Source organism: Eulemur rufifrons, chromosome 8 (assembly GCF_041146395.1).
Source record: "Eulemur rufifrons isolate Redbay chromosome 8, OSU_ERuf_1, whole genome shotgun sequence".
Taxonomy (NCBI): Eukaryota; Metazoa; Chordata; class Mammalia; order Primates; family Lemuridae; genus Eulemur; species Eulemur rufifrons.
The window spans coordinates 119,963,058-119,976,930 of record NC_090990.1 but is presented as its reverse complement, the minus strand read 5'-3'; the positions used below and the strand labels follow the sequence as shown (position 1 = coordinate 119,976,930).

General features: G+C 32.4%; 1 non-coding gene across 1 annotated transcript; it reads left to right on the top strand.

The window, feature by feature from the left end:
- Positions 1–832: 832 nt before the first annotated feature.
- On the top strand, positions 833–963 carry LOC138391143 (small nucleolar RNA SNORA63). The gene has a single exon (XR_011234758.1). It is a non-coding gene; the product is annotated as a small nucleolar RNA SNORA63 (small nucleolar RNA).
- Positions 964–13,873: the final 12,910 nt, after the last annotated feature.

Genomic DNA, 13,873 nt, shown 5'->3' with positions numbered 1-13,873 from the left:
AATTTTTTTTGAAAGATAATCACAAGCCAAAATGTGTATTTCAAAGAATAAGGATGTACTTTCACAGTGTCAAAGTGAAATGTCAGACAAATCAACTTTCAAACTTAATACTAAAGGAAATTGGACATTCCATACTTATCAACTTAAATATAATAGGTATGTTGGGGCAAAGAATTCAGATAAGACAAGAAGACAAATAATGACATACAATACATGGAAGCCTGAAAAGAACAAGCTCCATATAAATATAAAAATAAAGCCCAGGGTGGATTGTGTAAGACTATAGAAAAGGGAGAATTTAAACTGAATATGTGCCTTTTAGGTGATGGAAGTCTTTACTAACATAAACCAAGAGGGTATAGAAATATGGATGGACTTCAGGTGGATCAAGCTTTACCTGGGCAAAGTGATATGTTAACAATTGTTAGGAAAAAGTCATTTGCTAAACTGTCGATAAAATGCAGCCTCTCCAGTAAAAGTAAATTTTGTCTTCTAGTTTCCAGAGGAAAATAGTCTACCAGTCCTACATTTTTTGTTTGTTTTACTGTTTCTGAACTTTGATTGCTGTAAGAACTAGAAATATCTTTCATCTCCAGCTGGCAATAAACTACATCCCGTTTTCCAAGTTGGATTGCTATAATCCTTCTTAATGAGTCTACCATAGCTTACCTTCCCGAGCCTCCAACTGCATCAGAAAATAATCCTCAGCCAAAGGAGCAGTAGAACACCATGGTCTCTTCATCCTAATGCGATGCTTTTTTTTCAATTGTTGCTACTTGATTTCTGTTTCGAGAAAGATGTGTTTTGAAACACTACATAAAAGATGAACCTTAAGCAGGATTCAGACTACAATATAGCTGTATAGTGCTGTGTTGTTGTTCCCCTTCCTCAAAATAAAGTGTTTCTTTACTATACCTGTCTGCTATACTCTTGCAGCAGCCAGGGACGCTTGGTCTCATACATGCTGAGAAGAAAAAAATAAAAAAATAAAAGATGAACCTTGAAAGCCCCTGAACCTTGTCTTCTCTCTACTTTATGAGAATAAAAACACTAACTCTGTTCTTAGAGAAGGACAAATGGAAGGTCCCAAAATATTGGCCTGATATAATCAGGAAACAGCAATCATATTTTTACAGATGACATCATATAATGTCTTCTCAGACTAAAGGAATATTTTTTGGCCTCAAATATTAAAACTAGTAATAAATGAATTATTGAATGAGGAAGTGGTAAATAATTAGGTGGGTTGCAAGTTCTGAAATTGCATAACATCTGTTCTTATGACAATAACGTATGAATGAAAACTTTCTTCTCTCCTTTCAGGAATGTTGTTAATCTTGCATTCCATACAAGCAAGTCTGGTATTAATAACATTCCAAAATAGACTGAAAATGTCATCTTAACAAACATCTCATGAAAATCTAGTTAAAATAGATAATCATAGCCTAACCTTAAGAAAAACAAAACAGTGTTTGTATTTATCATAATTGAGTGAATATTTCCATGTAATGATAGAAGAAATGCATTCACACATTCACTGTGTGTAATTATAATTTTTCCTTATTCAGACATTCAATGTAAATGACTGATGTCAAATTATACCATTTGTAGCACTTGTAGAAGCTAAACAGTAGAGAGAGAGGAGGTCAGAAATTGTAGATAAAAACTGGCTATAGATGTAGATGTGGAATTTTGTCTTGGAGCAGTACAATGTGTGGTTTCTGATTTTTCAAGGATTTCTATTTATTTTTCTTCCATATCAAGACCGAATTTATGTAGAAACTGTGGGTGTTCATGGTGTTTTGACACAATAAAAATCAAGTTATTAAAGGAGTGTTTTTACAATTTTACACATTAGACCAAATGTAGAAGATAAAATATTCCAAAGCTCACCTCAGCAATGTTACAGATTCCTGCAGTCTGACTCTTTAAACCAAGCTTGGCAAAGCTCAAGTTATTTACTAAAATAAAGCAAAACAAAACAAGAAAACAAAACACACCAAATCAGCCTGAATTTCACAGGAAATTCACAGGACCAAAATGACACTAATTGAAATTTAAAGTGGTGCCTGAGTGGTCAATTGGCAAGGAAACTTCCAGTGCACAAAAAAGGACAGTTTTAGTTCACACCCTTCATAGCTTTTGAAATTTCAAACATACTCATACAGATACAGCATGGTAGCTGTACCCAAACTGAATAGGCACATCTTGAATATTTTAAATCAATATTTAAAACAATGTCAAATGTTTTTAATGAGAGATAATTCCCCTAACGTTCTCCGTGTTGGTTATATTTTGTGTGTGTGTTAAATTTGATCAGCTAATTTTCTTCAGATTTATTATCACCAGTTACATAGTATCCCATCAAATATATAAGATTCAGGCCAAGTGAATTTTTTAAGGCTACATAGTTACTAATAAATAGAATATATTAGGTCTCATTCTCATATCCATCCATTGGGTGAAAATGGTGGATGAGAGGAGACTTTAAAAAGGCAGAAAGAAAGGAAGGAAGGGAGGGGAGGAGGGAAGGAAGGAGGAAAGGAAGAAGGGGGGAAGAAAGAAAGAAAGAAAAACAGGATTAATACATTAATCCATGCATTAAAAGTCCTGGTAATGATTTGCCAAGGACCATATATGTGGTAAAGCAGTAAACCAAGGGTAGAATCACGATTCGGGAAGAATATCACATTTTTATTCAACATTTACAATATTTTGGTGACTGTCAACTGAGCTCCTTTTTTATGTTTGGTAATTCTTTACCTTATAAATCTTGGTGAAAGATTATTTCCACTGAAAATTCTGGCATTCCCAGCTAGCATATACCCATGTGACTTAGGATCCATGAATCAGAAACACCCAATGTAAGCTTAATTTTGGACCATGGATCTCTCTTTCTGTCTCTGTCTCTCTCTGTCTTTCTAGTGGCTGCAGTAGCAACTTCTGTAAGACCAAATTCCCCCCATACAGGAGGTTTTGTAATTTATTTTTCAGTTGGGAACTCACATTCCTTGGATCTTTGTGGGAATTCTTTGAGGCCTGGGTAAAGGATGTGTTCCTTTGAGAGGTTACAACACAGTCTGTTTCCACAGGCACAACCTTGGTAATAATAAAGTGAGAACTGCCAAGAAATCAGTTGAACTAATCTGTTAAATAGTGCCTTAAATAGGCTTGTATTTAAAGAGCCATTAGCATGTCTTTTTGGCATATGTCCTGCTGGTCAGTGATCCTTATTAAAAGTTTGGGATTAGGCTTGTTTAATAGTACTTCAGAGGTAGGAATGAAAAATATTAGGCAACAGGGAACTATGGTTGCCAATATGTACTTTCTGATATTTAATGTCATTTATTGCTTAGCTGAAGTCTTTTCTATATTTGTTAGTTACATTTATAGAATTTTTTTCCTTCAGAGTGACTTTTCAAATTCAATCAAATGTAAATTCTAATTGATGGTATTTCCACATCTATTATGTATCATAAAACAAATTCATGTTTCATCCCCTTTTGAGAAACACATTTTTTGTACTTATCTTTTCGTGAACGAATGTGAGAATTTATTTTGAGTATTTTACTTATGACTGGAATTGCTAGATCATGTGGTTTCTTATTGCAAAAGTTTTCTAAAATGTTTGTTGTACCAGTTTATATTCCGAGCAGTGTATGGTATCTAGGTCATGCCACATCTTTATCAACATTTAGACTTTTCAGCCTTTTACATTTTAGCCATTGTGATTTTAATTTGCATTTCCTTGATGAAGATGAACACTCTTAATATGTTGATTGGCCTCTTGGATAACTTCATTTACAAAGTGCTTGTTCCTTTATTTGCCTATTTTTAATTGGGCTATCTGCATTTTTTTATTTGGGGGGAGCCCTTTATGTACTGGATACTAGTTCTCTGTTGATTATATTTACTATACAAAACTTTTATTTTGTGGCTTGATGTTGATTAAACAAAATTTTCTAATTTTATTTTAGTAAATTGCTTGGTATAACTGCTGAGGTTAGAGTTTTTGCGATCTTAGTTAAGAAATCTGTGCCTACTTGTGAAATATTGAATATATTCTCCCAGAATCTACCAACAATTGATTTTGTGTAGGGTGCAGAGAAGAGTTGACAATTCATTTTTTTCCACATATATATCCAGTTAACTCAGGACCATTTTTTGGAAAAGAAAAAAACCCAACATGTCTATACTGCTCTTCAGCGCCACCTTTATCTTAAATCAAATATTGTTTTATGTGTTCTGTCCTTTCTGCTCTATTCTATTCATACATTTGTGCCAATACCACAATGTACTAATTTTTCAATTATTGTAATAAATCCTGTATTGGTAAGAACTCCAATTGTGTTCTATAAGATTGTCTTTGAATTTGAATATACATTTTAGAATCACCTTCTCAATTTTTGACAAAACAACTTGCCAGAATTTTGATGGGGATTGTATTGGATCTATAGATCAATTTTGGCAGAATTCACATCTACATAATATTGAGCCTTCTAATAATTAGCATATTAAATCTTGATTTTTTGGTTCTTTTTAAGTTCTCTCAATAATGTTATAGAGATTTTTGTACAGAAGTTTTACACATCTTTTGTTAGAATTATTTCTGTTATTTGTTGTTTTCCGAAGCTGTAAATAAAATATATTTGTAAATTCTTGTTTTCCAAATGGTTGCTCTCAATATATAGAAATAATTGACTTAATTATCTATTAAGATATTCATACATTTTTGTTTATTCATTAATATGATAAAGTGGTTGATTTTTATATCAAGCTAACATTACATCATTAGAATATACTATACATTTTTGTAATGTATTATAATTTTATACAGTACTGGATTTTGTTTGCTAACATTTTGTTTAGAATTTTTATGTCTATAATCATGAGAGAGATGAATTATTCATTGTTGCAATATTTATGTAAAGTTTAATACTAATGCAACATTGACTTATTAAAATTAGTTGGAAAGTGTTTCTTTTTTCTTCTTCCTTTTACTTCCTAGGAGATTTGGGGTAAGCTATGTTAATATATTACTTTAATGTTTGAAAATTTTACCATTGACACTATCTGGGCCTGGAGATTTTTGTTGGGATAGTTTTTAATTAGGATTCTATTGCTTTGTTGGATTTAATAGATACTCTATTTTTACACATGTCAGTTATGATAAATCTTATATTTTCTAGACAATTGTCAATTTTATATAGATTTTCAGAATCATTTTCTAAAAAATGTTTATAATATTCTCTTATTATCTATTTAATGCTAACAGGATTTGCAATGATGCCACTTTCTCATTTAATTTATTGATTATTTATGTCTTTGTCTTGCCAGGGGTTTATAAAATGTATTAATCTTAGGTGCTATAGTTTGGTTGTTTGTTCCCTCCAAACCTCAGATTGAAATTTGATCCCAATGTTAGTGATGGGGGCCTAATGCGAGGAGTTTGAGTCATGAGGGTAGACCCCTCATGGATAGATTGATTAATGCCCTCCCAGAGGGTAGGTGTAGGAGCGAGTGAGTTCTAACTCTATTAGTTTCTGCAAGAGCTGGCTGTGAAAAGAGCTTGGCACCTCCCTTCTCTTTCTTACTTCCTCTCTTGCTATGTGATCTGCATATGCCAGCTCTGCTTCACTTTCCTCCATGAGTGGAAGTCGTGTGAAGCCCTCATCAGAAGCAGAAGCTGACGCCATGCTTCTTGTACAGGTTGTAGAACTGTGAGCCAAATAAGCCTCTGTTCTGTATAAATCACACAGACTCAGGTATTCCTTTATAGTAACACAAAATAGACTAAGACATTAGGTTAATTAAACACTTGTTAAAGAATTTATTCTGTTTAATTTTAATGCTTTGATATTTATTGCTACTTACTTTATGGTACAGCATATCATCAACTCATATATATATATATATTTATGTATACTCAAAAAGAATATATAATCTTCAATGTGTGGAAGCTATATATATATTTTTAATATATATATAAACAGTTTACCCATATAGTCAAATTGCTATTTAAATGCTATTTTAATATTCAATATCCTTATTGATTTTGTGCCCACTTGATTTATCAGTTACATGAAGAGGTTTTAAGATCTCTAATCCTAACTGTATATTTGCCTATTTCTCCTTTTAGCTCTATTTTTCACATATTCTGAAGCTATGATTAGGTACATGAATATTTAGATTGTTAAATCATAGAAAATTGGTCTTTTCATCATTACGAATTGTCCAATTATGGATAATCATTATATTGAGTTTTCTATAGAAATGTAGCAATTTTCTTTTGGTCAGTGTGCATAGCATATTATTTTCTATCCTTTTATTTTCAATATTTTATAGTTAATTGGTAACTGCTTTGTGAGTCTAATTTAGGGAATATTAAGTACCCAGGGATTACTCTCACCTCCTTGTTTTCTAATATGAGTTTGGTACTTTTAAATAATTGTCTCATTAAAAATAACTTTAAACAATTACAAATATATACTAAAATTTTTAATTAGAAATGATGGCCCTAATAGAAGTCAATAACCATACAACTATAGATAATCATGAAAAGAATATGTGAGGCACATAGAAAAGAATATGCTGAAAAATCCAAATGATATAGGAAAAGAAGCAATTATATTTCAATATTTGGCTAAGGATCTTAAGCAATTTCTTAGATGGGAAATTTAGCAGGTATCTATATGCTTACTCAAATGTTCCAAAATTACTGAATATAATTTCCTTTCTGCAACACATGGGACATTTTCCAAGATTGATCACATCTTAGACCACAAAATGGTCTCAACAAATTCAAAAAAATTGAAATCATACCGTCTATGTTCTCAGATCCCAGCAGAATAAAACTAGAAATAATTCACAAGAGAAACACTCAAGCCTACACAAAGACATAGAAATTAAACAACCTGCTGCTGAATGATTATTGGGTCAAGGATGAACTTAAGATGGAAATAAAAAATCAGGAAAATCAAAAGATTCTTTGAACTGAACAACAAAGGGGACACAATCTATCAAAATCCATGGGAAACACCAAAAGCATTCCTCAGGAGAAAATTCATAGCCTTAAATGCTTACATCAAAAAGACAGAAAGATTACAAATTAACAACCTAATGTCACACCTCAAGGAACTAGATAAGAAAGAACAAACCAAACCCAATGCCAGCGCAAGAAAATAAATAATGAAGGTCAGAGCAGAACTAAATGAAATGGAAAACAAACAAACAAAAAATACAGAAGATCAAGTAAACAAAAAGTTGGTTCTTCGAAAAGATAAATGAAATCGACAGACCTCTTGCTATATTAATCATCAAAATACCATGATACAACACAGACCTAGAAAAAAAAAATTCTACACTTCTTTTGGAAACAGAAAAGAGCTTAAGTAGCCGAAGCAATCTTAAGCAAAAAGAACAAATCTGGAGGCATCACGTTACCAGACTTCAACTATATTACAAGGCTTTCTTAATCAAAACAGCATGGTATTGGTACAAAAATAGAAGCATAGACTAATGGAACAAAATCAGAGATCCAGATATAAGACCACCTACCTACAGCTAACTGATCACTGACAAAGCAGACAACCAGGTACACTGGTGAATAGAAGCCTTATTCAATAAATGGTACTGGGAAAATTGGATAATCACATGCAGAAGAATGAAACAGGACTCATACTTCTCACCACTCATAGAAATTAATTTAAGATGGATGAAAGACTTAAATGTAAGACATGAAAACATAAAAATTCTAGGGGAAAATGTAGGAAAAAGTCTTCTAGATATCAGCCCAAACAAAGAATTTATGAATAAGACCCCAATGGCGATTACAGCAACAAAAAAATAAATAATTGAGATTTGATTAAAATACAAAGCTTCTGTACAGCGAACGAAAAAATCAACATACAGAATAGAAGAAAATACTCACAAGTCATACATCTGACAAAAGGCTAATAACCAGAATCTACAAAGAACTCAAGCAAATTAGCAAGAAAAAAACAAAGGACCCCATTAAATAGTGGGCAAAATACATGAACCAAAGCTTTTCAAAAGAAGATAGACAAATGGCCAATAAACATTTGAAAAAAATACTCTACATCACTAATCATCAGGGAAATGCAAACTAAAACCACAATGAGATAACACCTTACCCATGTTAGAATGACTTATATTAATATTTCCAAAAACAAAAGATGCTGGAGTGGATGCAGAGAGAAAGGAACACTTCTACACTGTTGGTGGGACTGCAAATTAGTACAGTCTCCACGCAAAACAGCACAGAGATTCTGCAAAGAGATAAAAGTAGGCCTACCATTTGATCTAGTAATCCCACTTCTTGGTATCTACCAAAAGGGAAGAAGTCTTTTTATTAAAAAGGCATCTTCACTTGAATGTTTATTGCAGAACAATTCACAATTGTAAAGATGTGGCGCATCAATCCAAATGCTCATCAGTTTATGAGTGGATTAATAAAATGTGGTATATGTATACCATGGAATACTACTCAGACATAAAAAGGATGAATTAATGCCTTTTGCAACAGTATGGATGAAAATGGAGACCATTCTTCTAAGTGAAGTATATCAAGAATGAAAAACAAATATCACATGTACTCATTATTAAATTGGAACTAACTGATCAACACGTGTGCACAGAGGGAAGTAAAACTCAGTGGAAAGCAACCACAGGGGAGGGGAGAGAACAGGAGGGGCAAAAACCTTCCTAATGGGTACAATTAACACCATTTGGGTGATGGGCACACCTATAGCTGTGACTCAAGCATTACAAGTGATCCATGTAAACAAAAACATTTGTACCCCCTTAATATTTTTAAATAAAATAAATATATAAAGGAAATGTCAATTGGAGATTGCTTCATTTATTCATTAGTTTGCTTATTTTAAAATATTAATACATGAGGATGTATTGAGGCATTTAGGATAGAGGAAAATATTTAGTTATATAATTAATTATTATTAGTTATTAATTACCTACCTACAGGGATTGCTTTTAATCTTAATAACAGTGGTTTATAGATCTGCTCATGTCAAATAACTATTGTGAACATCTAAATATTAATAATACTTCTCATTGTGTGTCTAGAACATGTCAAACACTTCACAGATACTATTTAGTTGAGTTTTCACAATAAAATTATGTAGATACTTAGATTTTTATCTTACAGTGAGGAAACTAAGCCAATAGATAGCAGTGTCAAAATTCAAACCCAGGTTTCTTTCTCTTAACCTAAAACTGATAAATGTTTCACTTTGTCACATATTCATGCAATGAAGATTAGATTCTAAACTTAAGCATTTAAATTCAGATGTTTAAAGGAACCTTAAAACATGAGCTACTTAAAACATTTCTCCACTTTTGATATTGTAAATCTAGTATTTACTTTTCAGTCCACTGTATTAGTCACTGCCTGAACATAGCACATTCAACCCTTACCATAATACTTAAACAAGCGGGGTTATGTTTTAAATTTTCAATCAATGTGATCATTGTGATGTAGTTAACCAGTAAGATGAGATCTAGTCATTGATGACTCAATACTCTGATGACAGGGTAAACTTTGCCACAAAACTGCTGTTGGGGCAATAGAACCCAGGATATGATGCATATGTACATGAAATGCTGTCAACCAGACTTTTAAGAAAAAAGATTCATAAAATGTAGTCATAGAAGGAACACCCAGGAGTTTCTTTATAAGTTTCTGATGTCATCAAGCTATCCGCTGAAATTACACTCTGCAGTTAGAATAGTAAATCTCACTAACAGATTTCTTATTCACTTGGGTTTACAAAAAAAAAAAAAAAAAAAAATTAAGAATATCTATTATTGGAAAAGTGTTTCATTTTATTTTACACAAATTAGATAAATGTGTTCCCTTTTAAAAGAGCATATTATTTAGGGTAAAATACTAAATTGAAGAAAATAATATTCTAAGGCACTTAATGCCTTGAGATACTTTAAATGGTACCATAAAACAGGTAATTTAATCAACCAGAATCAGTTTGAATAAACTGGCCTAAAAGAAAAGTTCATATGTACTATACAATACACGGGACTATTTTAAATCATTAATTAATATATTAGGCATTATATATTTTATTTTTTCTCTAAACTACCTTAGGTATTCTTTTATTCACATATACTTTTAGTAATGTTATTTATAGAAGCAAAATTAATATTTTATTTAAACATTAATATAGTCTTATATTGCAAAATCATATTTGTCAAACTGTAATTCCACCTTCATTTTCTAAAGCCATATCCAATATGTATCTATGTAGTTACTTTAATAACTTTAAACCCCAATTATTCCACGGCGTTCCATAGAGTTAGCTGTATGCATACCACTCTGGGTTTTTGAAGTGTTAATAGATCAATTTATCATTGTTCTTTTATAAACTTAGCTTCGTGTTTACTACACCTATTTTCCAAATTTTATTAAATATCAAGGTAGGTCCATAAATCATCTGTACCTAATTGCTGAACAAACCCAGATATTGAATACCGATAAAGACTATTAGTCAGCTATGTGTCTTCATCAATTTTGGATATCCATGATAATTTTATGTAAGGAAAATAGAAATTAGAAATTAGCAAAGAATCTACTTTATTGGAGTTGGGAAGCCCTTAGAGGCAAGAAGAGCCTGAGGATCCACCTCTGAGCCTAGCAGGAGCCGGTATCTGGAGAGTCCAGGCAGCCTAATCTGCAAAAGTAAACATAAGAGAAAAGCTAAAATAAAACAAATCAAAAGAGAAGCAAGCAATAAATCAAAACAACCACCACAACAGTAAACACCTATATAAAGACTCTGTGTCCAAAATAACCAACACTTGCTCTCAAATTAGCATCTGCAATAATAGAAATAGAATTTCTTGATGAAAGAATGTCTTATGAGACATAGGATTGAACAGTCTTTTGCGACAGGATCCTTCTTCTCAGACCTATATTACTGGCAAACCACTGAAAGAAAGCCCTTACACTGGGCGGGACCAGAGGCACCAGCCTCATACAGGAGACAAACATGTTTTTTCATACCTGGGAAAACAAAACAAAAGATAGAATTAAAGATAGGAAACAGAGATGCACATCTTGCTCTCCAGACTTAGTATAATCCTTAAGACAATTCTCCAGTTGGGCTTCCCTTAACAGGGGTTGTGCACACCCTCGTAGTCCAAGGAGCACAGAATTGCTTCTGATGCCTTAAGACTCTGCCTTCTTTCAGCTAGCACATTTCTTGCCTTGGCTGACAATAACAGCTATAGATTTGGATTGCTGCCCACAGGAAACCAATAGCCCTGGTATAACAAGACCGGGAAGAAAGATAATTTCTCTTGAACTGCTGACAGATGCAGAAGAAAAGGATTAGTTAAAATATAACAATCTGAAATGACTTTAAGCTTGAAGCTATCTGCTTTTCTGTTCTTAATGTAATACAAGACTTCCATCAACAAATATTTGTTGAGTATATAACTTGTGCTAAGGCATAGATTTTAGGTGCTGAGAGTTTAGCAGTAAACAAAAGAGAAGTAAATCCTTGTATTCATGACACTTAGATTCTGTTGAACTTGCTTTAGGCCTGTTTTACACAGCCTGAAGCTATCTTTATTTATTTATTTATTTATTTATTTATTTTTAGCTTCATTGAGATATATTTCACATACCATACAATTTATCCATGAAAAGTGGTCAATTTAATAATTTTTGGTATATTTGCAGAGTTGTAGGAATCATCGCAATCTAATTGCAGGACATTTTCATCATCTCCAAAAGAAACCTCATACCCATTAGTAGACCCTGCCCGCCGTCCCTCTTCATCCTACTAGTTTAAGGCAACCAGTAATGTAATTTATGTATATATAGATTTGCTGATTCAGGACATTTTATATAAATGGACTCATAAAATATGTGATCTTCTTTCCTTTGACTTATATTTTCAAGATTTATATATATTGTAGCATGAATTAGTATTTTGTTCCTTTTTGAAGCTATCTGCTTGTATAGTTACTAATGTAAAATGAGACTTGTCCTGGTTTATGAACTTTTAGACTATCTCATACTCCACAGAAAATTTCAGTTCTAATTGAGCACAATGCTTTGAATGAGATGGCTTAATTTTAGAACTAGAAAACATTCAGAGAGCATCTAGTCAACTTACAGATAAGTAGATAGATAACTACAAAAACAAAGTGGTTTGCTGAAGGTCTCATAGCAGAGATAGGCCTGGAACTTACCTCCTCACACTCCTGGCTTGACTATTTATCACAGGGCTTAGTTGGTATGGATTTTGATAGTCTTTTATTTATCTTTAGGATTCTGCAAACTCTTTAAATTGAAGAAAATGATTTTAATTCCTTTCAGTTTATAGACTATTGGATTTTCCTATAAGAACAAATTTTTATTTGCTTCTCTTCTGTAACATGAGGAAAGAAACTATGTAAATATAGCAAATAAGATTTTCCTGATCATACCATAATGACCATTTTATATCATTCTTATAAAAATTATTACAAAAATAACTCACCCATTAAATTGTACACCTCATAATTTTCACTAGAACCTTCTCTCTCAATTTAATGGGCCACCCATTGAATAAATTTTAAAAAGGTAGCAGCCAGTAAAATAATATCTATCATCTATATCTATCCGTCCATCTATTTTTCTAGCTTGCCTGAAATCACACAAAATATATAGTTTAAAAATCATATTGAACAGTGCTTGAGATTATACTGTTGGAAAACAAGATTAAAGTTTTTCAATCTTTTCAGAATCTACAAATAAGCTCTTTAGCTTCCAGAGGAATTAAATATAGCAGAGTATAAGTCATCTAAACAGCATCCAACACAGTTTTTTATGAAAGTATTCAGCTTCCACATAAGCCCACATTCCTAAAGTAAAAGATGTATTTGAACAACTTTATATCTGATTACTCAGAAGTATCTAAAGAAATTCCCTGAAATTTTCTTGAACTTTAACCCTAATCTTAAAGTTGTCTTATGGTCCTCATATTTATTTTATATTTTATTTTCCATATGGTTTCTGCTGTGGTGGCATTTTATTTTCATTTAATTTCTTTCAACTGAAACCTCTTCTCCTTTCCCCAAGAACACCAACCGTTAGAATCCTTAGTGTATTTATGTGTTATGTTTAGATTTTCATTCCTCTGATTACTGTAATATAGTGCAGGTATCATGTTCAGAGTTTATATTTCAAAATTACACCTACCTCTCCAGACTGCTGGTAGGTGCCTGCCTCGACATGTGCTCAGAATTATTTATGTGGTATTCATTTGAACTGACTTCCTATTTCACCACTGAAGGTAGAACTTGAGAAGTTTTAGGAATTCCATCTAAACATTTGGCTCCATCTGACATATGTAAAAAGTGCAGGAATCTCTTACCTATATATTGATACAAAGTTGAATCTAGCTATTATTTATGTTGGTTATTTTTCCATATCTAATATACTCTTAAATTCTAACATATATCTTAAGATCTATTTTCATCAGTTCTTCAGGTATATGTTAAGAACAAGAAAAGGTGATGTGGTAGAGAGAGATAAAGAGTAGATTATCTGAGAGAGACTTGAATGCACATTTTTTAAGTTTTATTTTATTTTATTTTATTTTTTAATTTCAGCTTATTATGGGGGTACAAAAGTTCAGGTTATATATATTGCCCATGTCCTGCCCATCCCCCCGAGTCAGAGCTTCAAGCGTGTCCATTCCCCAGACAGTGAACATCGCACTCATCATGTAGTTATACCCCATCTCCTTCCCCATCCCTCATCCCCCCCCCCAAAACAGAACATTCAAGCCCGTCCTTGAACGCACATTTCAAAAGAGTTAATTGTCTT